Source organism: Lactuca sativa, chromosome 9 (genome assembly GCF_002870075.4).
Source record: "Lactuca sativa cultivar Salinas chromosome 9, Lsat_Salinas_v11, whole genome shotgun sequence".
Classification (NCBI taxonomy): Eukaryota; Viridiplantae; Streptophyta; class Magnoliopsida; order Asterales; family Asteraceae; genus Lactuca; species Lactuca sativa.
This window is the reverse complement of record NC_056631.2, coordinates 69,064,900-69,070,117: the sequence shown is the minus strand read 5'-3', so window position 1 is coordinate 69,070,117 and position 5,218 is coordinate 69,064,900. Positions and strand designations below refer to the sequence as shown.

The window sequence follows — 5,218 nt, the reverse complement described above, 5'->3', positions numbered from 1 at the left end:
AAACGGGAAAGAAAACATCAAAATCTAACAACGACTAATACATTCTAAAAGAATAATATGGTACGTTTCAATTTTGTGGTCCGTTCTTCAAGCATCAACTTCTGTGATTCCAATAGAATTGGAATACGTGATTCCTTTCCAATAGAATTGGAATCTCACCAATATCATCCATTGAATCATCTACATAAATATACTTGATACCTTTTCAGAATTCAACCTTGTCAAGCTCCTGCACTGTCCACATAAATGAAGTGTTAAATCAGAAAAAAAAAACAAAAATTGAAATATGAATCCAAGAATGACACATGGGGCTCATGAAGAACAACTAATGAGTCGTATGGTCCATTCGAAAGTGACAAAAAACCATCTGGTGGACTTTCTAATGCCAATACAGTAAGATCAACATCTGTTTCTGCTTTCTTTTGCTTCGGCTTCTTGACTCTTGGGACAAAATGAGTTCTCCCATCTTTGGTTTCCAACTCCACTAACAAAAACAAGTAATAAACATCAGATGTATAGATATTTGATTTAAACAATTTAGATACGAAACACCAACAATATCAGCAAGATCGTTCAACCATACATGCCCAATATCATTTCTCAGTAGTTTTTTCATATGAAATTCATCAACCGAATCAATGCCTAATTAAAAAAAACAAATTTTTTTGAAAGAAATTAACAAAAGACACCATTTTAAATATTTATGTCATTCAGAAGCACTGTAATGAAAAAACAAATTGAATGGGGGAATAAAAGGGATTAAAACCCTATATGGTAATCTCAAAATCTATTGAATTTTCACAAATTAGAGACTGATTTACGTTTTTGTTGAATATGGGAACCGAGCATTGTATAATTAGAACCCAAAGTTTACGAAACACACACCTTTAAATTGAACTCCTAATTTGATACACTACTAGAAAAACATCCTTTTACGACGCGCAAATGCGCGTCAAGGAAGGCCCTGTTATAAAGAGAGACGACGCGCATTTACGACACGCAATTACATGTCGTAACCTTACGACGCGCGTGTTAATGACACACAATGCGTATCAAGAAAGCCCCTGTCAAGAAGGGTCATGTCATAAATGAAGATGACACACATTTTTGCGTATCATAATTTAAATGTTTAAAAAATATATTATTTATAGATTTACTAATTTTCAAATTAAGTAATAAATTAAAAATCTCATAATACAAAATAAAATACCATAAATAACAAAGATAATTCATTTCACTAATATGTCAAATACAAATGATTATTCCAAAAATGAGTAAATCTTATAAAAAAATGATCTCATTTATATACAATTGAACTTAAATTCACTTGTTCCATGTAAATGTTGACTCAAGTTTCCATTTTCAATGAACTCATACACCAAAAAAATGGAGCCCTCCACACAATATCGTATAAAACGCACCTGCAAATATAAAGTCAAATGTTAAATAAATATGGCCAACTCAAAATCTTGATAAATATATTTATCAATTGAAATACTGCATACCAGGTGATGAACATGTGTTAACAGATAAAATAATATAATTATGTCTAAAACTAATATTCCAAACCTCGCCTATGATCTGCATAAATAAGTGGCAACAGTTATGGAAGAAGGCCCTTGATAAGATTTGGCTTGTTGTGGCCAGCTATACTCAAAGCCAAACAGCTGCACGCCTAACATGCTGCCCATGTTTATCAAAATTTAACAGATCATGCTAATAACTCATACATATAGAATTATAAGGAAAAAAAGAGTAGGGTTTTCCCCATTCCGTTGAATTAGACAAAACAAAATGTTTTCTTTCCATTCCAATGGAATGAAGAATTCCATTCCTCCCCTGATTCCAGCATATATAGAGATACTTACCCTGATCAATTAATTTAATCAAATATGCATAAAAATACCAATCAACCCACCAACACTTTTGTTAAATCAACACAATAACACTATTATTAAAAAACTATGACTCAAATTTTGTAAAGGAGCTGTGTTTTAAATATTGAGCATGTGAAAGGAACCAACGCTTCATGTGATTTAAGTTTGAAGCAACTCCATTATTCTCTGATGAGGAAGCATCTAGTTCTTTTGTCACATCCATTTTATCACCCGAGATACTTGTTGCAAAAAATTGTACATTTTTTTGTCATTTTTAAAACAATATTCAAATAATTTTCTGTCATGTTTTCACAAACAACATTTATCTAGATAGCACTTTATCAGTGTATCACTTAATGAGGAAAAAAAAGCAATTTGAGAAGGGAATAGCAATATATGAAAAGGAAAAAAAAAATAAGTATAAGTATAAGAAACCTGCTCTAGAAATGAAATATGGAGGTAGCTCTCCTAATGCAGTTCCAAGGCCCCAAAGAATAGCTTCTACTTGTACTTGAGGCAAAATGCTGCTAAGTGGAACCTGAACACCTTGAGAGGATAAAAAAAATGGAGGCCCAAACTCTGAACAATCCTTTTGAAGCCATGTAGGGCTTCTGTTTAACTTTATTGTATCATAAACAACACTTTTAAGATCCACACGACCACACTGCATTGCTTTTATTGTGAAGAAAGCAATGTGGGGACCCAGATATAGAACAAAAGTGTGCAGCCCAGACCCTGATCAATTAATTACAAATACAACTTAACAAAACTTCAAAAACTTTGGTTTCCAAAAAAGAACATTATAAATGAAAATGCAAGAATATAATTATCTAAAGGGAAAAATACAGAACAACACTTGTACTTTCACCATTTTATTGATTTAGCCACTGAAGAAGTATTTTTTTTATTAAATTAGCTATTGAATTATTATTATTATAATAATAAATGATAATGGGGATAAAGTTGATTGAGCTCACCAAGACCAAAGGAAGATGCAACACCAAGAGCTACCCATCACAGTCCAAACCTTGCATATTCAAGAAGCTCTTCAACATGCTACAAGAACACATGTATCACATATTCATCATTATATATTAATATATAACATATAATCATGAAAACCAAGGAACTTACAACCTCATCGATAATTTGAAGGAACTCTGAGTACGATGAATCATAGGCAAAGAATTTGTTAACAAACAGAATACCCATTGAAGATCAATGTACAACTGATTTTGGGTTTTGGTTTGATTTTATGCTTTTCTTGGAAAACAACTAATAAAGATCAATAAATAGAGACCAAAAAATGGTATTTACTCAGTTTTATGGATGATCTCATGATCAATAGAAGCTTTCATTTGAGAGAACTCATATACATCATTATTTCAAATAAAACTGCATAAATATGTAGTTGTAATGGCCTAATGTAAGTAATAGGCAATAAGAAGTACCTTTCCATGTGGACCATCCACAAACAGAAACAAGAGTCCAGCTGCAACTGTGAGTGTGACAAAAAGCATAAGCCAGACAACATGTGTCAGAAGGTATACCGGTGATCTTGTTATATACTAAAGAACAGCCACTATAAAAAGCTTCAATGTTTTGAAAGGTTGTGTTATTAATGTCATATTCTCGAGTTCTTGTTTATGCTTCTCACGCAGTCCTACAATTACAAACAAGAAAACCGATTAGCCAAGGAAACAAGGCATCCACTCACCATTACAAAAATATAAACCCAAAATTGGAAAAAAAATCCAAATGGTAAAATGAGAACTTCCATAATTAAGGTTGTGTTTGTTACACGAGACAAAAAAGATTACAATTTTATCCAATTGACATCAGTCCACTCAATGCACACTAGACACAGAGCAATGCCATTGTGTTGTGTCATGTCTTATGTATATAGACATAGACTATAGAGAGATGATAAATTTTTTCATAAGAAAAGAGTGAGGTGATCTTATTAGATCAATTATACACACACACACATAAAGAGAAAGAGAGGGATATAGGAATAAACACAACCATGGTTCCATTGTGTTAGTTTGATATTATTACATTGTCATATCAGCTTCATGTAAACTCGAGTAACCTAGAGCAAGTTATCCAACAAACTCATTTCACATCTTCAATGACATTTAATCAATATTGTTTCGATTTACCAAATTAAGTAGGTAAAACTTTCTTAGTCTGAAAAAAGAAACAGTACAAAACCTCAACGGAAATAGAGTAAATAAAGAAGACTAAAAAAAACCCTTGCGAAAGTGCAACAGACAAAAGATATGAATCAAATAAAATAAGCCAATAAGGCATGGAGAAAGGGATATAATATGTCCCTTGATTTTATAAGGTTAAGAAGAGAGCAAGAATGGTAGCAAGAATCAACTTGTCACAAAGTCAAATCAATTAACCAATGAAAAAGGATAATAGTTTAATCTATTAGACAACCAGATCAAAAAATTTGTGGATCTGGACGGATTGAGCTACCCTAGTTATGTCCATGGATTACAGCCAACAACATCAAATGTTAGAGGATTTGATTTAAACAATCCCGACATCTCAAAAATCAAAAGAGGTACCTGAGATCGGCATCTCGAAAGCCTGAGAAGACAACAAGATTTATGAGTGCGATTGAAGTTCTTCTGCACTCACATGCTAAAACGAAAATACATCTTTTGAATCAGTTTAAATTCTCGATAAAATCTCAAATCAGTGACAATCGGGATGAATACAAGTCCTAGAAAATATGATAAACTCACTATTCAAACGGAGCAGGCTAAGATCAGTAACAACGCGAAAGCAGATCTTTGTTGTTGTTACGGGAAGAGGACTCCAGGAAGATATGAGATTCGCAGCATTCACTGATTGTGCGCTGTCTCTCTATGGATATGATTTGTGCTCACTGTTGCTTGCTTTTCTTGGTCTCGAGTTAGATGTTAAATCAGAAAATCCATCCAACATTGGGACAAAAAATAAAAAGTGTAGAAAATCTTACATACATCTGGTTGGGATCGAAGATGGATTTAGTTATTTCTCCGTTTCTTTTTCCTTATTCTCTATACATTGTTCTTTTCTTTTCTCCCTTTTTCCATCTGAAAGTTTCTTAAAGTTTTAGGGCTTCTGCACTTGGAGTTTGCTGAAATTTGTTAATCAGTCACACAAACACACCCTTATTTCTCCATTACCGAACAATCACCAGCCATCATCTCCTCACAACCCCTTGACAACCTTCGAACGTCACCTCACACCTTCACCTGCAAATCGAAAAAAAAAGAAATCATAAGAAGGGAGAAGAAGGGTTGTGATCGAACCAGAGGAAGAAAAGGGGAAGAAAAGGCACA

At 33.2% G+C, this 5,218-nt stretch overlaps 1 pseudogene; it reads right to left on the bottom strand.

The window, feature by feature from the left end:
• Positions 1-205: 205 nt before the first annotated feature.
• On the bottom strand, positions 206-3,768 carry LOC111901749 (vacuole membrane protein KMS1-like; annotated as a pseudogene).
• Positions 3,769-5,218: the final 1,450 nt, after the last annotated feature.